The sequence below is a fragment of the Euleptes europaea genome, chromosome 6 (genome assembly GCF_029931775.1).
Source record: "Euleptes europaea isolate rEulEur1 chromosome 6, rEulEur1.hap1, whole genome shotgun sequence".
Classification (NCBI taxonomy): domain Eukaryota; kingdom Metazoa; phylum Chordata; class Lepidosauria; order Squamata; family Sphaerodactylidae; genus Euleptes; species Euleptes europaea.
Window position 1 is genome coordinate 98,400,975 of NC_079317.1, and position 22,956 is coordinate 98,423,930.

General features: G+C 44.6%; 1 protein-coding gene across 2 annotated transcripts in view; it reads right to left on the minus strand.

Moving 5' to 3' along the window:
* PKP3 (plakophilin 3) overlaps positions 1–22,956 on the minus strand; it is an 82,442-nt gene that overhangs the window by 59,289 nt on the left and 197 nt on the right. The gene's annotated exons all lie outside the window — the stretch shown is intronic.

Here is a 22,956-nt window from a genome sequence, read left to right on the forward strand (position 1 = left end):
GGAAGTGCCTTGTCAGTAGGGTTGCTATCTTTGCTATGGGTGGGATATTTTTAGGGTGGAGCCTAAGGAGGGCAGGGTTTGGGAGGGGAGGGACTTCAATGCCATAGAGTCCAATTGCCAAAGCGGCCATTTTCTCCAGGTGAACTGATCTCTATCGGCTGGAGATCAGTTGTAATAGCAGGAGATCTGGTATTACCTGGAGGTTGGCAACCCAGTTCTGAACATCAGTGATTTACTTGTGGTCCCCACCAGACATTTGGCATTACCCTTTTAAGGGAACTTCAAGAAATGGAAGAATCTTGGTGCTTAATATTGAGTCTACGAACAAGACAAGTAATTTTTTGCTGGAAAGCTTGATGAACTTTACTAGCACCTATCTGGTGGTGACTTTTTCTTGTATATATTGTACATAGTACACAATCATTGTTCAGCACCGTTGCTTGATTATATGTTTGTTTGCATAGTCCTTGTCTGTGGATGGTTGTTAGATGTTTTTTGAATAATATACACTTGATACTGTTTGATATAAATTGAGCCTATTGTTGTTTATTATATTGCATTACCTGGGGGTTGGCAACCCTACTTGTCAGTGAGGCTCAACCAGTCTGTGAAAGAAGCGTCCTTTTCCTAGCTGTTTCCCCTCCATCTTCTACTCATAAACAAATTCAGCATAGCCAATTTAATTTTTTTGTGGGAGAGGAGGAGGAAGAAGTAGCATAACGAAGTGATTGGTATGTGTATGGGTGTTTGTGTGCTCCCGTACTGCATTTCTATTATAAAGCACCAAAAACAAAACAAAAAATACAAATCTGACCCCACTATCTCCAGAATAAGTTATGTATAAGTTATGTATATGGAAATTTCCTGAAAAGTGAGAGTTGGATCCAAACTCCGGTGAGAAGAGCTCAGCTGGATGGAACTTTCCTGTCTCCCCTCTTGCAAATGTTCTCACAAACATTGCCCCTGGGAGGGGGGGCAGGGACCCTCCCAGGAACAGTCCAAGGGGTGAGGTCCAGCTTTGCCGTAAGACAGAACAACCAGTGGAAACGCTTCTCTCCTGGCAGAGGTGCCTTCCTGCAGGTGAAAATTTGGACAACTTTTTCCACTGGAGTGCCAAACACAAATCTGGGCTGAGTTCAGTGTATAGTTCCAGCGTACATGGACCATCTTTGCTGATATGGCTAGAAGCCTACAATGGTTGACAGAAAACTGCAATTGCTATGACTAAGTCTAGAGTGACCAGATGCAGAAGGGATTTTGGATGCATCTCCATGCATGAAAATCTGCATTTCAAAAAGTCCGCCTTCTCCATAATAAAGGCTGCGCCTTCTCCATAATCACTTTGCTTTATACCAGAGGCCAGATACAGATGTCTATTATGGCAACCACTCTGGGGAGTTTACTGGTATCAGTTCTCTAACAATGGAGAGAGAAGGTTTAGCTGACATGTAATCAGCTTGAGCAGTGCATTTAAAGGAGCCCCCCATGGGCAGCAAGACAGGTCTACTCTCCAAGCAGATATATTAAAGGACTACCTTCTCTAGTGTGAACCTGCTTTCTCACTTTGTTCTTCATCTGAGGTCTTGCTCAGTGTGCTCCTATTTTTAGAAACAAGGTAAATGACCTCTTGGATTGGGGGGGGGCTTCTTTTTGTAGTACCTCAGTTATGGGACATCCTTCCCCGTACCCTACGCTTGGCAGAGTTGCCATCTAGCCAGAAATTGGCTGGCCAAGGTGGCTTCCTATACCTGCCACCTACTGGGAAGTTTTGAGTTTGCATGAGGAAGTCTCCTCCTGGCTGGCTAGTTTGTCCTCCTTGCCTTCACCAGGACGCTTTAAAGCAGTGCAGCAAGCCACACAACTAGGGTTGCCCTTCTTCAGGTACTAGCTGGAGATCTCCTGCTATTACAACTGATCTCCAGCCAACAGAGATCAGTTCACCTGGAGAAAATGGCCGCTTTGGAAGGTGGACTGTATGGCACCATACCCTATTGAAGTCCCTCCCCAAACCCCATCCTCCTGAGGCTCCGTCCCAAAAATCTCCAGGTGTTTCTCAATCCAGAGTTGGCAACCCTACACGCATCCCTCTTGCCAGAACAATCAAAACTGTCAGGCTCACAGGAGAGGACCCTGTGTGCATCTGCTTGGCTTTTTCTTCGGTTTTTCTTATTTTGTTGAATGGTCTGCTGCTTTGCGGGCATTTTGAATACTTTGTCACTGATTCAGTGATTACCCTGCAGCACAGCTCCCTTTATTGAGAGCTTTGCTCCGCGAGGGATTTGAATCTGTGCTATGGATTGTCTTTTTGAATTAGAGACTCCTGAGCTCAGGGTTTCCTGTCTGTACAATGAATGAATTGTTTTCCAGAATGTGTTATAATATGCTGCATGTATGTTTGTCATATAGGTAATTAAACCTGCAAACTACAGTGCTTACACCTGCTTGAGTTATGTTTTGTTCTTGCTTTGTGCTTGTGGCAGAATAGGAATCTGGATTGTGGTTGATTTATTTGTGTTGGCCTGTTATTATGCATGGGTGTATTCTTTGGTGGGGCTTGTGAGCATGTGAAATAGCCTGTGCACCTTAGGGGAACAGAGTGTTTTCTGACAACTCTGCTTTTTGACTCCTCTGGACCCACGCGAATAGGTGATCCCACTTCTGCTTCTTGCCAGATTTGTGCTTTCTGAATATTGGCAGCTCTAATGCCTGATACCAAGTGTGATTATTTTTTTGCAACCTTTGCTGTTTGCCCAGATATGTTTACTGTTGCGGCATTGCTTATGGTTAGGGTTGCCAGGTGGTGATCTGGAGATCTCCCGCTATTACAACTGATCTCCAAGCGACAGAAATCAGGTCACCTGGAGGAAATGGCCACTTTGGAAGGTGGACTGTATGTCATTATACCACATTGAAGTCCCTCCCCTCCCAATACTCCATCTTTACTAGGCTCCACCCCCCACAGGTATTTCCAGACCTGGAGGTGGCAACTCTACTAATGATAAAAAGGTAAAGGTAAAGGTCCCCTGTGCAAGCACGGGGTCATTCCTGACCCATGGGGTGATGTCACATCCCGAAGTTTCCTAGGCAGTCTTTGTTTATGGGGTGGTTTGCCAGTGCCTTCCCCAGTCATCTTCCCTTTACCCCCAGCAAGCTGGGTACTCATTTCACCGACCTCAGAAGGATGGAAGACTGAGTCAACCTTGAGCCGGCTACCTGAAACCGACTTCTGTCGGGATCGAACTCAGGTCGTGAGCAGAAGCTTGGACTGCAGTACTGCAGCTTACCAGTTTTCTCTCTGGTCCTCCTTGGGAGGATAAATTGGGGGCTTCTTGCCTCCGAAGCTCAGTCCGTCTCTGGCTCTGTCCCAACCGTCCCTCCCTTTGATTAGGTTTAAATGTATTAATGTTTACTTGTCACAATTTGGGCAGTGTGACATGGGGCTGTAGTCTTTTATGGGGTAAAGCGGCTTGCATGCCCCTTTCCTCTGGCTTGGGGGATCCCAATAAGGGATTTTGGGGAGATGATTTAGGCCGGTTATGCCCTGCTTGGGCTGGGCAAAAGGGTCTCTCCCCAAGTGGTGGGGGAATCACCTAGTGGCAAACGTCCAGGTGACAATCCCAGTACCACCATCCCCTTATACCCACATTGGGGCTGGCTGATGTACAGGCTACTGCCCCCATGCTACGCCAAGGCTATTGCAGCTGTTGCCAATATAAATTGTGGCCACATAATTTTCCAACAAATTGTTAAAAAGACTGTTTTAGTTAATAAAATTGTTAAACTGTTTTAGCATAATAAGTGTTGTGAGTTGCTTTGATTCTGACTGAAATTCCTTCTATGGTAGGCCCTGGGTCAGCAAGGACTCGGTTTTTGTATGCATGTTTTTCCTCACAGTACACAGAGGTGCATCCAAAGTGTTAATTTCTGGAAACATGTCACTAGACCAAAACTGCATTTGTGCAATGACAAATGTCCAGCAATGGCCCCTTGCAGATGTGTGCCTGTATGTATAAAGGGGAGCACCGCACACACCACGAAATGCCAACATCTGGGTGGTAAAAGGACATGCACATGCAGTCTGTACGATTAGTTTGGTCTTGCTCCGCAGATGAAATACGTCTTTGCTAAGATTTGTGTCTCACGCATCAGTCAGAATAGCCCTAGGAATAGCCCTGGAACATGGAGAAAAGCAGCAGACCCCATACAAAACAGGGCTTGTGTAGCCAGAAGCCAGCAGCAGCATCTCAAGATCCACCTAGCATCTCAAGCGGCAGCATCTCAAGATCCACCTAGCCCTAGGAATAGCCCTGGAACATGGAGAAAAGCAGCAGACCCCACACAAAACAGGGCTTGTGTAGCCGGAAGCCAGCGGCAGCATCTCAAGATCCACCTGCTTGCATCTCCACCTGCTGTAGGTTTAGTTCCCCCTAAGCTCAAATTTCTCTCTCTCGGTCAGTCACAAAAGCAGTGCCATCAATACACTTTTGTCCCCACCCTCAGCATCAAGGCAGCCTTGTCATTAGTGAGGAACGCAAGAAAGGAAAGCTTCTAGTGAAAAGCTGTGAGCCGTCATCAGTAGAGGCGGCTTCATGCATGAATGCAAAGAAATTCTAACAGATGGCAACTGAAGCTGCAGATGGGAGACATTTTGAATCCGTATTATGAGTGCTGGGGACCGGTTGTTGTTAATAATTTTAGTAGCACTTTTAACATGTGAAATGTGTTGCAATCTTTGTCTAGTTCATGCTCAGAAGGAACCAGTGAGGCAGGTAATGAATGGCAACTTTACAGAAAGGGGATTAAGGCAGAGCTTAGCTAGTCAAGCAATGCACCTGCTGTCTGCTTGGGTTTGGATTGGGTGTAGACGGATGCTCCAGGCCACAGGGTGCTTTTTGAAGAGTGAGTCTTAAGCCTCCAGGATCTGTACTGCTATCTGGACTCAGTTCTGCTCTGGAGATTGTAGGAATATGTTACATGTTACTTGGAAGCTTTTCGCAAGCCTGCAGTCCCAGTTGTATAGGGCTTTATTCCCTTTCTCTGCTATCTGCTTTTGTGGTGGATTGCTAGGCAACCATCAATGATGGATAGGGTTGCCAACCTCCAGGTGGTGCCTGGAGATCTCCCGCTATTACAACTGGAGATCTCCAGGCGATAGAAATCAGTTCCCCTGGAGAAAATGGCCACTTTGGCCATTCGGCTCTATGGCATTGAAGCCCCTCCCCTCTCCAAACCTTGCCCTCCTCAGACTCCACCTCCAAAATCACCAGGTATTTCCCAACCCAGACCTGGCAACCCTAATATGAACCTCTGGTTGTGGGTTAGTATTGCCAGCTGCCTCCTGTCATGTATTAATGCCAAAGCCCTTGACTGGCCAATATAGGATACCAACACATCTGCATTGCATGGACGTCACTCTGGGGAAGCTTCCAGAGCTTCAGTACTAGCAGCAGCTCCCTTGCCATGGCAGAGTGATGGAGAATCAGAGCACATTGGTGCTCAAATTAAAGGGTCAGGGGGTGTCTGACCCCCTGCCTCTTTTGACTGGCCACTTATATACTGTTTTAGAAGACTCCAGAGGGCTGAGCACCACTTCTTTATTTGTTTGATTTCTATGTCGTTCTTCCCAACGAGTCAGGCTCAGAGCCTGTTATTAAATAAAACAAATGTTGCAAACAATATACCCAATATAAGCTACAAAACCAGAAGTTAACAACACATTTATATGTTGTTTTTCCTGCTGAGCACCGTGGCTCAAGGCGTCTTACAGAAGCCTGACTTGTAGGCAGGAAACAATTTAAAATAATAATTAATAATAGACAATTAGAAAGTAATAATTGCTATACAACTTCCCTTCCAGGGAATCCTTCCATATAAACTAGCTGCCAAATGCCTGAAAAAGCAAGGCTTTACAAGTATAACCCTTATGTAGACAGTACAGGAACCTGCTGTGCTTCCTTGGAGAGGGCATTCTGTAGTGCTGGAGCCACTATCAAAAACAGGCCCATGCTGTGGCTGATTGGACAGCTTGCAGGATGGACTCAACCATGGGAAGATCTGAAGTGGTGAACAGTCTCATAAAAGGTGACACAGCCCTTCAGGTAAGCTGGTCATAAGAAAGGCCCTACTGGATCAGACCAAGGCCCATCAAGTCCAGCAGTCTGTTCACACAGTGGCCAACCAGGGGCCTCTAGGAAGCCACAACAAGATGACTGCAGCAGCACCGTCCTGCCTGTGTTCCACAGCACCTAATATAATAGGCATTCTCCTGTGATACTAGAGAGAATAGGTGTGCAGCATGACTAGTATCCACTTTAACTAATAGCCATGAATACCCCTCTCCTCCATGAACATGTCCACTCCCCTCTTAAAGCCTTCCAAGTTGGCAGCCATCACCACATCCTGGGGCAGGGAGTTCCACAATTTAACTATGCGTTGTGTGAAAAAAATACTTCCTTTTATCTGTTTTGAATCTATCACCCTTCAGCTTCAACAGATGACCCCGCGTTGTAGTATTATGGGAGAGGGAGAAAAACTTCTCCCTGTCCACTCTCTCCAAACCATGCATAATTTTATAGACCTCTATCATGTCACCCCTTAGCTGCCTTCTTTCCAAGCTAAACAGCCCTAAGCGTCTTAACCGCTCCCCATGGGACAGTTGCTCTAGTCCCCTAATCATTTTGGTTGCTCTTTTCTGCACCTGGTCCCAGTTGTGTAGGGTTTTAAAGTTCAAAAACAGCACCTTGAACAGGCTAGCAGTATGCTTCTGGATCCCATATAGGCTTTTCAAGGTAAGAGTAATATGCTTCCATCTTTGCATTGTAGGCAAGTTGCCATATTTTGCACCAGTTGTAGCTTTATGGGCAGTCCCATACAGAGCACATTTCGGTAGTCCAGTCTTGAGGTCACAGAAGCATGACCAGGTCACTGGAACTCAAGAAGGGAGATAATTTCTGCAACAACACAGAAATTGTTCTTTGCCACTGGATTTACTTGACGTTCTAACAAAAGTGCAGGATCTAATAATGGCCTAAGTTCTTCACAGAGGTAGTCAAACAGTGCAATCCTAAAGAGAGTAACTCCAGTCTAAGCCCATTGAAATGAATGGGCTTAGACTGGAGTAACTCTCCTTAGAATTGTACTGAAATGCCACTGTATGCTATCCAAAGTGGGTAGGGCAATCCATGGCAGTCTCTACCAGCCAGCATCACTTCCATCTAACCTGGATTCAGCCTTAGCTCATTTTCCTTCAGTTACTTGACCACATCTTCCAGATACCATGATCACTACCTCTGGTAACGTCTTCAAAGAGTAAGTGAACTGATGATACTAGGGTTGCCAGGTCCCTCTTTGCCACCGTTGGGAGGTTTTGGGGATGGAGCCTGAGGAGGGTGGTGTTTGGGGAGGGGAAGGACAGGACTTCAGTGCCATAGAGTCCAATTACCAAAGTGCCCATTTTCTCCAGATGAACTGATCTCTATCGGCTGGATACCTGGAGGTTGGCAACCCTAGATGATACCCCTCTCCAAAGCTTTGCATGATTTCACTCAAAAGTGTCACGTATAATTTAAACAGCATGAATGAAGGGATCAAACCCTGCAGAATATATCTTATACTCACACTTCTTGTCAATCAGTATGACCAAACAGAAAAGTCTGAAACCGCTTTAACGTTGTTTTAAACTCCCAATTTCAAGACATTCCAGTAATATTGAGTTGTCTACAGTGCACAGGCAGCAGAAAGATCTAACAAAATCAAAAGGAGCACATTTCCTTTCTCCAACCGTATTTGGAGATGCCTACCAGTGCAACAAGAACAATTTCTGCCACAGAGCTGTGCCTGAAGCTGGATTAAAATGGGTCAGTAAAAACTTGTTGTCCCCCCATTCAAAGACTACTCTGCCTAAATCTGTTTGCTTGGTCTCTTTGTGGCTGTGAGCTGAAGAGGGTCTATAAAATTATGCATGGGAAAGAGTGGACAGGGAGAAGCTTTTCTCCCTCTCTCATAATACTAGAACAGGGGATCATCTGCTGAAGCTGGGGTGAGCTGTTCAGAACAGATAAAAGGAAGTATTTCTTCACACAACACATACTTAAATTGTGGAACTCCCAGGATGTGGTGAAGGCTGCCAGCTTGGAAGGCTTTAAGAGGGGAGTGGACATGTTCATGGTGGAGAGGGATTATTCATGGCTACTGGTTTGTGGGCTTCCTAGAGGCCCCTGGTTGGCCACTGTGTAAATAGACTGCTGGATTTGATGGACCTTGGTTTGATCCAGCATGGCTTTTCTTATGTTCCCATGTTGTTTTGCAGTTCTGCTTTGTTTTGTTGAATCTCTCTAGATCCACCAATTTAATGACCCCAGACAGGATCTCTATTACGGCCAAACTAGATGGGATAGCTTTCTTGTGTCTTCCAATGGGATGCCACCCCTGTTTTAAAATGATTTAAAAATGCTACGAGGGTCCGATCCTGATTAGGAAGGCTGGGGTGCTCTTGACACCCCCCTGCAACTTTTCAAGCACCAAAACAGCTGTGGGTGGGTGTGTAGTAATTTGGCACTTGAGAAGGCATAGGGGGAACAAGAGTACCTCAGCCCAATGCACTGTGGGCCCCATCCCCTTGTGGCATTTCAAAATCCTTTTAAAATGGGCGTGGCGTCCTTGTGGCGGATATGAGGAAGCTGTCACATCTGGCCCTGAAGCAGCTGGCTGTCTTCCTGCCCTATGTTTCTATATGCTGTGAAACTCTTATTGTAAGCCACCTTGAACCATGAGGAAAGGTGGGATATAAATGTTTTAATGAACAAAGAAACAAACTTGTTGCATTGTGTTAGTTGCCCTGAATCTAAGGGGAAAAGGGAGGATATAAATATATTAAATAAATAATTATCCATTTCCTGTGAGCATCCCTGTTGAATGAGCCCTGCATTAGGTATCTCTCTCTCCCCCCCCCCCGACCTCACGTATTGAGAACAAAGGGGAAGAAGTAAACACCTCCCTATCATTTTCCATAATGGAAAGTGTTTGGTAAGAACAATTTGTTCAGTACCCTGTAGGAAGAGAGCTGGGGTGTGGCCTATGAGTACCAGCTGAGGAGAGTTGTGTTTGTGGACTTAATTGTTCCACCTATCTTTTCTTCTATAATTGGAGCATTGAAGCACATGTTATTCTGTTGATAGCAGAGGTATTGATTGCCCCCACTTGCATGCTGTTTTACGAGCCCTAGTAAGGCAAGTGCTACTCCAGTGGTTCGGCCTCACTTTTTAAACATAGGACGGTGTAGTTGCTGAAATGGCATAAACAACCTCCTTTGCTGTCACAAGTACAATGCTCTATAGTAAGTTGCCTGACAGGTCATTGTTGCATGATCTCACCTATTACCGAAAATGCACCCGTACTTAGTAAACCATAATCATGCGTTAGTTAAGAGAATGCTGCTGACCCACCTCTGTGAACTACTTCAGTTCTGCAGATGAAAGTGACCAGATGCTGAGAAAGAGTTATTAGTGCTATTAATTCCTCACAATCCTGCTTGGTGCACCTACTCCGCCTCCACTTCCAGTTTGACTCTGCCGTCTGGTTCTTCCATTCATCCATCACTTTGATTATGGCTCCTTCATTTCCTCATAAACAATGTACACTGACTACCCAACTTCATGCCTTTCCCAAGAAGGATTTTCATTTACTGTTCCTCACACATTGATTTCTTCTGTCATAAGCTCTTTGGAGCATAAATCTTAATGACCTTGCTTAGTTAATCAACTGCATAGAATGCTATAGAGATTTACCAAAGGTAACACTAAAGAAATATTTTTGACTATATATATTCTCAGGATAGGCATCAAATCTGGACACTAGACAAAGGGGTTCCTTTCTGGGACCAAGCTTTCCAGTTTAATGTAATGAGGTCAAGATCTGTGCTTCCATGACCATGAGTAATAGCCTAAAAATGCAACTTGATGGTAGCCTAAGTTTTATAAGTAGCTTCCAGGAGCAGGAGGAACTGTAACCACTGCTTCTGCAGGAAGATATTCCCAAGGTTCACACCCATTAGGAAGTGAACACAGCACACTCTGCTGAGTTCTTGGAATATCCTCCCCCCCCCCCATCTCCATACTTTAGGAACTGAAATTCATGGCTGGGAAAATGTGGGAGGTAAAGGTACACTGTAAGGTCTGAGTCCGCCTGTCAAATCCCAAACAACAGACCATCCAGACAGAGTCGTCTAAGAAGCAGTTTATTTGGGAAGCATAAGGTGTGTAGCAGCAACTTACAGGAAAAGGTACGAGGACTCAAGTGGGGGGAAAGCGGGCAGGTTGACACATATACATCTGAAAGGCACCGTTGGATACCAGGCTGAGCCTGGTTCCCATGATAGATTACATTTATCGTGCCGGGGCCCAGCTGCGCTCTCAGCCTAAAGCTCACATACACACAGCTCCACAGACAATTTTCATTCCACCATTTCATCCTGGTTGCCAGGACAATCAGATATTGCTTGTTTAAAAGCAAATTCCCTCATGTTACATTATTGACTTTTGTTCCAGAATGTAGCAATATCTGACTCACATAATGGATGTCCCTCAGAAACATTTCCTTTTTCCTTTTAACATATTCTGGACATTCGATGTAACGAGAGCCAGTGTGGTAAAGTGGTTAGAGTGTCAGACTAGGTTCTGATAAACCCAGGTTTAGACTCCCACTCTGCCATGGACTAAACTGAGGCTATCATATTTTGGTCACATTATGAGACAAGAGTCACTGGGAAAGACAGTCATGCTAGGAAAAGTGGAGGGCAGCAGGAAAAGAGGCAGACCCAACAAGAGATGGATGGACTCAATAAAGGAAGCCACGGCCCTCAGTTTGCAAGATCTGAGCAAGGCTGTCAAAGATAGGACATGTTTGCAAGATCTGAGCAAGGCTGTCAAAGATAGGACATTTTGGAGGACTTTGATTCATAGGGTCGCCATGAGTCGGAAACAACTTGACGGCACTTAACACACACACACTGCCATGGAAGCTTGCTGGGTGACCTTGGGCCAGTCACACATTCTCAGCCTAACCCATCTCAAAGGTCATTCTGGTCACTGGGGGGGTGGGGAGGTAGTTGTGAATTTCCTGCATTGTGCAGGGGGTTGGACTAGATGGCCCTGGTGGTCCCTTCCAACTCTGTGATTCTATGATTCAAAGGAGTATTGTGGGGATAAAATGGAGGAGAGGGGAACAATGTATCTTCAGATCTACCCAGGCCATACAGAAGTAACTCCAGAAGGTAGTAAACCCAGAAGGAGACTCATTTGACTGGTTTGCTGGTTTCCATTAAAATCGTATTACCAGTAGGCAGCAGATGCTGCCATGAGCAATGAAACAGTTGAAACATTTGTTTCTTTTCCATTACTATCACAGAGCTTTTCACCTGGGAAACAGCTCTGATGTTTCAAGTCACAAGGGAATAAGGAAATGAAAGAGCCAAGAAGAATGGGCCTAGGGCCAAATGACATACAGAAACATATTCTACAGTGGGGAAACTCTCATACAATGTGACACTTCTCTGGTTAAGCTGGCAATCATTGCTTGCCTTTAATTTTTTCTTCTTCTAATTTTCTTTTTCCCCGCAGCAAAGTTGACGATCCTTTCCTTCACATGCATGCATATTCTACACACTGTTTTTGGACAGAAGCCATTATCCAGAATTAATTCTCAAACAAAAACCAATAGCAGCATTCATCCTTGAGGCATCAGTGGTTAATTCTTAAGGAAAATGACTTAGGGCTGCCTCTGGGATACTATTTCAGGAGCAGGACCCCTGGAAAGTTAGGTTAAATTGAGCGCCACTATTCTGGTTTGCTTGCTATTGACATTTTCCCTTGCCTTATAGTGAATATTGTTGAGGCCATTCAAAATTATTAAAAAATTGAAAGTCAAAGTCAGCTTCTATGCCCTAGTGCCCTGACCTGGATGGCCCAGGCTAGCCTGATCTCGTCAAATCTCAGAAGCTAAACAGGGTCAGCCCTGGTTAGTATTTGGATGGGAGACCACCAAGGAATACCAGGGTTGCTGTGCAGAGGAAGGCACTGGCAAACCACCTCTGTTAGTCTCTTGCTATAAAAACCCCAAAAGGGGTCGCCATAAGTCGGCTGCGACTTGACAGCACTTTAACACACACACATGCCCTAGTAGTCTATTGTGATTTGACTGATAAAAGTGTGAGAGCCCAACTACACACAATTAAACATATATTGTGAGTTTCATGCTGTGGATTTAATCCCAGGCACATGAGGGCCCAATTTGGATTAGGACTAGCCTCGTACAGATAAGCCCCTCCCCCTGTGTGTTGACTCACTGCGTCGTGGGGAGAATGGACATTGGCATGCTGGCCCTGCCCTCTACCTCCTTGCAATGGTCTCATCATCTGGAGGGTACGACTGCATGGAGGAAGTGGCCATATGTACACCTGCTCCCTGTGTAGGGTTGCCAATCTCCAGGTACTCAGCACAGGAGCGACTCAGCACAGGTACAACAAAGAGCAAAATTGTATATTAAGTGCTACAATAACAAAAATGCAGTGGGACACATCACAATATAAATATATGAAAGACTCTACTATCCTAACCCTAATATATACATGCAAAAGTCCTATATGTGTATCTTCAAATTTCAAAATTCAAGTTCCATCTTGGTCCAAAACAGGTACCATCCAGAAAGTAAAAGGGGAGGTCCAAGACAGGTACCACTAAGCCTGCTAATGCCCACTCTCCCTGCCTGCTCGGTGAGTCAAAGCATGGGGGGCATTTGTGCCAGGCTACTGAGGCACATGATTTAAGGGACTCAAGTAGGGTTGCCAACCTCCAGGTAGTAGCTAGAGATCTCCTGCTATTACAACTGATTTCCAGCCAACAGAGCTCAGTTCACCTGGAGAAAATGGCTGCTTTGGCAATTGGACTCTATGGCATTGAAGTCCCTCCCCTCCCCAAAACCCACCCTCCTCAGGCTCCACCCAAAAAACCTCCTGCCGGTGGCAAAGAGGGATCTGGCAACCCTAGACTCAAGCCTCCTCCCCCCATGCCATTTCCCTAATCTGAAATGACACTGTTCCAATGGGGAAGCCTAGGAGTATCCCATCATTGCACGTGAGGCCATTTTTGAATTGGGGAAAAGGCAGGGGAGGAGGGAAGCTAAAGTCCCCTTTCCCTACACACCATGTTCCCAGTCTGAATTGGGCCTGCGTGCACCTAGCATTAAGTTACCAACTTGCAATACGTATTTGATTACATGGACCCTGGGGAAAAGTAACATGTAGAATCTGGCAACCCTACACCCCATCCCGTGCCGGTGGCCAGTTGGGACCTGGCAACCCTGCAGCTTGAGGAAAGGCTTCCCAAACCAGGAAACCTTCAGTCATGCTCTGCGCGTAAAGGAAAGGGGTGACGGCAGTGCACAGACGTGGAAACATGCCCATTGTGGACAAACTTCCACTTGTTACGATGTCTGAATACAGCCTGATTTCTTCCTTTGTTTCTAAATTGTACTGTTTGTTCATTTAAAATATGCTTAAGCTGCCTTTCAGCATATTGCTTCTAAGGCAGTTTACAAAATAAAACAACATTAATAGCCTAATTAAAACACAAAGTCAACAGCCTAATGACCACCAATGTTCAAACAACAAGAACAATATAATAAAATGCTTGTGTTAAAAACACAACTTCGACAGCCTAAAAATATTATAAAAAACCTGCCAATAAATACTATAATCTAAAAGCATATTTTAGATGCAGCTGCTATCTATATTCTACCCATGCTCCCACTGTCAATGAAGACTGAGAGCCAGCATCAAATAAAAGCTCTAACAGCAGTCTTTCTGGCCTACAGCTTTGTTTGGTTGAATTCTTTAGCCCAAATTTTCTGCCCCTCATTTATCCCAATATTTTCACTAAGGGTGCTCAGACTATATGGTGGTGAGCCTCCCCTAAGTCAAGAGAAAGAGTGCTTGAGTTGTCAAGTGAAGCACCAAGTTAACTCATAGCCAAAACCATAGTAGAGGAACCCCCAATGAGCCAAAAACCTAGCCTTAATTTAACACATAAAGGTGCTATTCACTCAGCCCAAATAATGCACTTTCAATCCACTTTCACTGCGCCTTAACGATCGCCAGTTCACTCAGTAAAATCCACCTTCAAAGTGCATTGAAAGTGGATTGAAAGTGCATTATTTGGGCTGTGTGAATAGCACCAAACTTAAAAACCCTAGAGTTTATTCAACTGATCCTAAGGAATAACTAAGGGAACGGACATGGTAAAAGTGTGATTATGAACAAGATAGCAGCCATTCTCCAAACCTGCGCAAAACACCCAAAATATGTATGTTTGGTAAGAAGGGAGAAATTGTGACTTTTTGTTGGAGACAGAGGCAATAAGGCAACCAGGGAATAGCCTCTCCCGGGCAAAAGAAATGGAAGGATTCTGTGTCCCCGCATGTCATTCCTGGTTCTCACTGTTCAATAGTTTCATCCTTCATGTGGCCCAATACCCAGGGAGGGAGAGAAAAAAGGAAGTGGGGAGGGAGACAAAATCTGTCATTTGCCAGGCCGGTTTGCCAATGATAGCAGAAAGTATGCAGCCCGTTTAGTATCCTATATCCTGGCCTAGCCCTAGCCCTCCAGGCCCTGCCTCTCCCTGAGGAGAGGGTGGTGAAATCAGTTGCTTTGGCAGAGAAAAGCTGTGGCAGCACAAGTCTGCACTTGACCTGTGCCGCCGCCGCCACTAAAGAGAAATGTTAAGTATCCCAGGTGCCTTGCCTTTCCAGCAAACAACACGGCTCCTCCTCAGGGGAGACTATTTCAGGTCAGAGACTCCTCCCAGCTCCAGCCTTCTGCAATTTCTGTTCCAGCACCACCTGCCTGCAGTACATATACCAAATACAGTTCCTCTCAAAGGCATTCTTCACTGATATGGCTTAGAGGCAGTGGTAGATATATCCTTACAAAACATGTAGTTCTCCTAAGTACTGCCTTAACGTGCCAACTATGCCTTGGGAATGTGCCTTCCAACATGAGATGCAGCCAAGGTTGGAAAACCCTAAAATCTGTTACCTTTCCACCTGCATTTTAAGTCTCATGCGCAAGGTCTGTGGCTAGCCACACCCAGGAGCCACCCTCCCATATCCCAATATCTGGCGGCAAACACTGAATCTTATGTACTATGATGAAAGTAGGGAATAATCTCTTACAGATACTGTTGGTGTTGTAACCTCACCTTGTTGTGGTTTTCAATACATTTAGGGTTAAAAGTATAGATAACTGACAACCTGCAGCGTTGACTTAAACTCCAAGTAATGATTTTAGGCTTCAAATTTGAACCTGCATGGGAAAAAATGAGTTGTTTGTCTGGAAGGATGTTTAGAAGGTATTTGGAAAACCACAGAGCAAGTCTGGGAATATAGAGACAAACAGCTTGCTGATAGCAGAAGCAGAGAAAAACACAGATGCAGAGGAAAAGACTGTTTTGTGGTTGTTTCCCCACTCTTACACGTGAAGCCAGCTGGGTGACCTTGGACTAGTCACATTCTCTCAGCCCCACCTACCTCACAGGGTGTCTGTTGTGGGGAGGGGAGGGGAGGGGAAGGGAAGGGGATTGTAAGCCGGTTTGATTCTTCCTTAAGTGGTAGAGAAAGTCGGCATATAAAAACCAAATACTACTCCTCTTCCTCCTCCTCCTTCGTAATAACCAGGGTTAGCTGAAGTTTCACTGCCGTGGTCTATTATAGATTCTCCACCAGTGTCATGCTGCCCAGTAGCTACCCTTCAAGGATTCCTCTGCCCCCATCACCACTGGAACTGTCTGTTCTCTTCTGCTGATGTGGCCGTTGATCTTTGAAGGGGTGGGGTGAACTTATCTTAGTCTGGTATCTCAGCTGAGACTATTCCATCTTGAGTGACTCTGCTAGGAGTTTAGCCTCTTGACAGAGTCTAGACCCCTTACAGTATTGCTCCTAGCTAGGCTGACACACACAAACCCACTCAACGCATTAAGGTGTGCATCCAAAAGGGGCAAGATTACCCCAACAAATACCTGTGTTTTTCTGTACTGACCACTCAGGGCCTAACCATACCCATTTGTTGCCAGTGCTTATTCTGTAACTAAGGAAGCTGATACATCACCACCAGCCCTCCTCCTGCCATTCCAGTTTCTTTAAGGCTGTCTTTGCAGCACCTCCTTCCACTACTGGGTGGAGTCTGGGAAAAACTGCTTTTGATGAAGGTCACATTTGATTTCAGTCTCCTGCTACCATATGCACCCAGTTCAGCTATTCCTGCCTTGTTCTCGTCTGACTTTTCAGCCATATTTTTGTTAACAACAGCAAGCAAACCTGACCGCTGCTACATTGTTCTGGGCAGAGCTAGACAACGTCTTGGCATGCGAGTATTCCCAAATGCATGTGTGCCAAGCTAATGCAAGTGAGGGGGCGTGGGAGGATTTGCAAGGAAGAGCTGACATGTGGCAGGGAGGGGCCCTTTACCCCTCCTATGACTGCTGATTCTTCCTGGAAATGGCTCCCCAAAGCCACTTTTCTCCCAGCCAAATGTACTTCCTCCTTCAGAAACCTGGCAGGGAGATATTTTTTTAAGTATTTAGGGATTTGTAGGGGGAAATTAAAGGGGCAAGGAAAGTATTTACAACCCCCTCCCACTTCTTCCCTGCAAATGTTCCCCATCCCCTGCACAAATGGGAAATGAGAGGTTGAGCAGCACCCACACCATGTTTCCTTACAGTCTCTAGTTCTGTCCATGTAAGTTGTGAACCAAGAACTTGTGCTAGGTGACCACTCTTTCCTTGCTCTCAGGCCCTGCTTTCACTGCAAAATGAAAAATAAATGGACTGATCTGCCTTACAAGGCTATTATAAGAATCACTGAGGTGATCTATGCAAAGCACTCTGAACACTTGAAATGTGCTATATAAATGCTAATAGCCTTTTCATACATGAAACCTAAATTATCTTTGAACATCTCTTGTGCTATTTATGTTAATGTCTAATGACTGTTTGTGAGGAAAGGAAACCTTTGTCATTCGTGTTACAAAGCTGACAGAAGCAAAAGTTGTTTTAAGATTGCGTGTGAAAATGCTCTGTGACAGCATGTGCCAATGCAGTTTGTAAAATAGTCACTTATAAACAACAAACACGGCTTGCAAATTTGCACATATGTAATGCCATTTTTAAGAACTGTTCACGAGTACTGTGTGCATCCTACCTGTCTGTCTGTCTAGTGTGTGGGACAGGTATGATTCTACACAATCATGTAGGATCATTTACACCAGATCAGAACACCTGGAGGCCAAGGAATGGCACAGTTGCTTGGTTTTTTTTGGTTTGTTTTTGGTGAGGGTCTGTGATATTCTCATCCAGATGGACATATCCTATCCACATGTAGCAGCTGGAGCCTCAGCCAATGCTCAGGGCAGGGTCTACATTTTTTTTGAAGGGGGCCAAAAGTACAAAAGGATGCTCCCTGCCCCACCCCCATATATTGGGTGTGTAAAGTGCCGTCAAGTCACAGCCGACTTATGGCGACCCCTTATGGGGTTTTCAAGGCAAGAGACGTTCAGAGGTAGTTTGCCATTGCCTTGCTCTGCATAGCAACCCTGGTGTTCCTTGGTGGCCTCCCATCCAAACACTAACCAGGGCTGATCCTGCTTAACTTCCAGGATCTGACGAGATGGATCTATGCTGTCATCCCTCCTCCACCATATATACATGTTTTTCTTTATAAATATGTATATAATCAGTGTACATAATCAACAACTCTTTTAAATGTTAGAATAAATTATGTTGACCTCTATAAAATAATGAATAATTACACTTTTACATTATTTTATCTATCTATAATCTTTGAATATTCCCTTAACCCCTCTGCACACATAAAAACCCAACCCAAGGAGAAAGTTTTTCAGCCTAGCCTTTTTCTTGGCCTTTTTTTTTTTTTAAACACAGCACACATAATTTCACATGGGAAACACCAAACACACCTCACGCTCCTTTGCAGCCTGATAAAAGAAAAGCTTTATCTGGTAATTATGCTGCTAGAAGCTAAAATGACTAAACTGAAGCCACTGTACTTTAGTCACTGAAAAAGACTCACTGAAAAAGAGAATAATGCTAGCAAACGTTGAAGACAGTAGGAAAAGAGGAAGACCAACCATGGAATGGGTTGGTTCAATAAAGGAAGCCATGGCCCTCAGTTTGCATGACCTCAGCAAGGCTGTTAACAAGAGGACGTTTTGGAGGTCATTGATTCATAAATCAGAAGCAACTCGATGGCACATAACTAGGGTTGCCAACTGCCAGGTAGTAGCAGGAGATCTGCTAATTCAACTGATCTCCAGCCGATAGAGATCAGATCACCCGGAGGAAAATGGCCGCTTTGGCAATTGGACTTTATGGCATTGAAGTCCCTCCCCTCCCCAAACCCCGCCCTCCCCAGGCTCCGCCTCCAAAAATCTCCTGCCGGTGGCAAAGAGGGACCTGGCAACCCTACACATAACACATGTGAACAGGCCTTTCGTTCTTGTCCCCCCCCCCCTCTTTCCCAAGGTAGTAAAATCAGGGTCTTTTGGGAAGGCCAACCCTATCAGATGAGGGGGCAATTTTACTCATAGACTTTGGCAAAGCCAAGCATAACACAGTTCCCATTTTTAAAGCTGGGGGCGGGGGGAGAAGAGCCCCTTCCCCTCTGCCCCATTCAACTCCAGGCAGCTCCAAGGCTTGCAGCACCTCAGCAGAGCACAAGACAAGGGGGGTGGAAAACGGGCACACCAGTAGGGTTGCCAGGTCCCTTTTTGCAACCGGCAGGAGGTTTTTGGGGCAGAGCCTGAGGACGACAGGGAATGCCGCTGTGAGGCTGCCAAAAAGACAAGAGGGGTTTTGGGGGTTCAGCCTGGCTAGCCGATCTTCTGATCTCATTGCAGGCACTCAGTTCATGGTTATCCCTGAACAACTCCTCACACAGATCAAGGGCCAGTTCTATAAACTATGGAGAGGGAGTAAAGCTGTGGGGGGGGGGGAGTCTAGAAAAATTGTAATAAAAAAGCATGAGGCTATAATAATATTTTATATATTGATTCATAGTTCAGAGTTCTTTGCATATATTATCACCCACATTCCTATCCTATTTATGATTACCTCCGAGGACTCATCAGAAAGTGGAAAGAGAGAGGGGAGAATTAAACTTCAGATATTGCTGGGGGGGCATTATTTCAGAGCTAAGTAGGCCACAACTAAAGTGCTGCTTTAGAAGCATTTTCACAGCACTCTTCTTAAATTTCTCCGGCTAATATAAAGTGGGTGGGACCTCATAGCGGGTTCCTGACTCCACGTTCTGCCTGTCAACTCAAGCGGCCACTATGTGAAACGTCCTGCATTTGGGGTCAGAATACAAGCAGTTTTGATGGGAAATCAGTGCATCCCCCCCACCCAAGTAATGTTTCAAAAGGTTGCAGGTCAGTGCCTTTCACTGAAGGACAGTGCAATCTATGCGTAATCAGAGGTTATGAAAACACATTTAGAGAGACCAGAGGCAACTGTGCAAGAGCTAGAAGGAAATGCATGTGTCACGATGGGACACACGCATAAACGGAGGCAGCTGGGAGCAGTAGAACTGTCACTGCTGAGGTTGAAAGGCCAGACCGTTTTTTTCTTTACAGCTTAAATTTGTGGTGGATTTATAGAGCTCATAAAAGCGATGTCTTGTCTGCCGTGGCAAGAGGCGTGTGGAGAAGAATGCAAATGATTCAGTGACGGCTGGGGAAACTTTCTTTGCCGTGCAAGACAATCCCCCCCCCTGTATCACAATCTTCTGTTCCACTGCTCTCCACTCTTGATAATGCACTTCGGGACGAATTTGCATGGCAGCGTTTCCACGAGCTAGTTGCATTTATTTCTTGATCACTTGTACAGGTGAAACTGCTGTCACCAAGCGTTCGGACACTTATTTCACGCAATCGTTTGACACAGAGGCAAGCCACTAGGCGATAAGGCAAAGGTGCTTCTTATTGCTTGAGTCTCTGTGAGAAAGAGGGACTATAAATGAAGTAAATAAATAAAATAAATATTAAAGCAGCTCCGCTCCCCAAATGTATCATGAATTCTGGGAATTGTGGTTCTCTAACATATTATGGATATCCATCAGATAATGCTAAACACTTGTAAGAATACTACAGTTGGTTTATAGAAAACTATGAAAAGTAGTTTACCAAGGTGAAAATCCCAGGTTCTTGTCATCCTAGATTTTATGGCCCCTATTCTACTAGTGCTGATCCTGGATTTATGGAAATCTGGTGGGCTTGGATACTTCTGGAGGCTTTCCTATCACAGTAGTCCTAACAACATGTTTGACTTTGGCAGAGTAGAGACTTAGTAAACTGGCTGTCTGTATTGTCCTGGTGAGGAGCCTACTATCCTGTGCTTCCTTAATTTCTGGCAAAAGAAACAAAAATATGCTGAGATTTCCTTCACCACTTGCCAGAATTGTTCAGATGACTGGTTTACCAAGAGTTTGCATGCCTACCACTTCACAAGCGTTTCATGTATTCATTCCAAAAACTGTCACAGAACCCATCAGATTCTGGTAAATCCCTAAGATCATTTCAGAGTACTTTGGGCACCGAAATTCACAGCTGAATTCTAGTTATTCCAGAATTTGGCAGTGCAGTGTTCAGAGTAACCATGTTCTGCAGTGCTGGCTTACCAAGCTGAGTCCATGAGGAATTTGGCAAAATCCTTGTATCCTGTATGCTTTGTACCTTTATCTCATATGGCAAGATTTATGGTTTTAAGTCAACTGTTTTGGAACATTTTATTAAGATTCTTTCTTTGTAGGACTCTTTCCCACTCTTTCTTTATATTTATATTAAGACTCTTTCTTTATATATATATTTTTCCTGTGATCTATGGGTCACTGCTGAATCATATTCAAAACAGTGGACAAAACTAGGCACAGGAGGTATGGGGATTTGTAGGGGGTTTGTCAATTGCGAACATAAAAATGAGATGTGATAAAAAGCATGCCTCGATTTCATTATATCTGGCTGGCTGTTTTATCTCTGTAGCTTGTGATAAGCAAATAGAAGTGCAAGGCCCTGTCCCCTGTTTTTGACTGCTCTTTTTGTTTGTCAGTCAGGCCAGAAGCGTTATTCTTGTTGGCCAAAACACAGAAAGCGTGTGAACCCAGCATTATTTTTATCCAGCAAGGCATTTCTGTCACTTGTTCCTGTTTTTCTCCTCTAAGAGGACTAAAAACTGACTGCTTTTAAAAGGAAAATCAGAAGACAGACCACCTGAATCCAGGAATGCCGTTTCTTATTCAGTCATTTCCCCTCCACTCTTGCCAATCAAAAATGAACATGATTTGCAGTCGTAGACCACCTATTTTTGGTGTTTGTCATACAGCTGTTAAAAACACAGCCCTTCTTCCTCGTACCCTTTTCTTTGGTCTCTTGCTTTTGTTCATATTACTTTGACTTCACAACAGCCCGATGACATCTTAGCATTTTCATTTTATGTGAGAAGCTGAGGTTGAGAAAGCACTGTTTGCCCAGGCCCGCACAGAGAGCATAGTAAGCCTATGCCAAAGTCTTTTGACTTGCGTCCAGGTTCCAGCCACTAGCCAGTGTGGAGTAGTGGTTACAGGGTTTTGTTCAGGGGGAAGGGGGTTATTTGTGGTTTTATGTACTTGTATAGTTTAAATTTGGATTTGCAAGCTGCCTTGAGCCAGGGGGAAAGGCAGGGCAAAAATATTGTATTTGAATAAATAGATAAAATAGAGCGTTGGGGTAGGAATCAGCAATAAAGTCACTTGGCGACCTTGGGCCAGTCCCTCTCTTTCAGCCTCACATACTTTACAGGGTTGCTGTAAATACAAAATGGAGGAGGAAACTATGTACACCTCTCTGAGCCCCTTAGAGAAAGAGTGGGTTACAATTAAAAGAAAATTCTACCACTTGAGCCAGATTTTAAGTGCCTGCACAACTGATCCTAGCAGTGTTTCTTGAATCAGAAAGCGCTTGCCAGGCTGAGTGAAGAATTTACCATCGTGCCCTTTAAAATCAAGTCAAACTTTTCACTTTTGCTCTATGGAAGAAGTTATTCTTAAATTGTACGATGTTTGTAAAAATATACAGCTCTTCTCCATTCTTATTTCAAATTGCTTCTCAACATTCCTTCTAACAACAGAGAGGTTCCGCTTAGGTTTTATGGTGAAGCCATTGATAGACATATCCCCCATGAATTTGTCTATTCCTTTTAAAAGTCTAATGCCATTGCCACACCTCATAATACTGATGTTCCTAACAATGATGTGGTATATGAAGACACCTTCATATAGCACAGACATCTTATTTTACAAGATAGAAATTATGTCTAGGAAACTGAGATTTCTATGTAGCTACCCCATTTATGGTTTATTTGGGATTTTAATCCAGGTTCAGATCCAACACTACCATATACACTCTAAACAGGATCACTCACAAAAATTATACATTCACGAAGGATATCCTTGTGGAGTGAGATTCGCATCATGCCTATCACTTCTCCTTATGCAGAAAGCTACAATGGCAGATCTCAGGTTTTTGCAGATTGCCGGCCATATCCAGATCCAAAAATCCAAATCTAAAAATACCAGATCCTTTGTACTTGGAAGGTGGCTAAGAGGCACATGTAGTTCAATCCTATGCCAGTTTTAGCAGTAGTAAAGTCCACTGAGTTTGGTGTACCTTATTCCCAAGTAAACATGGGCTGGATTGCAGCCTTAGCCCCATTTCACAAAATATTCCCAAGAGGCCTATACATTCCCATTGGAGCACAAACTTATTACCACACATCATATCAGAGCTGGAGCGAGGAAATGCAATGCCCAGCACTCCAGCCTTTACGTACAATACCCCAACACCAGCTGCCTTAATTAAGAGAA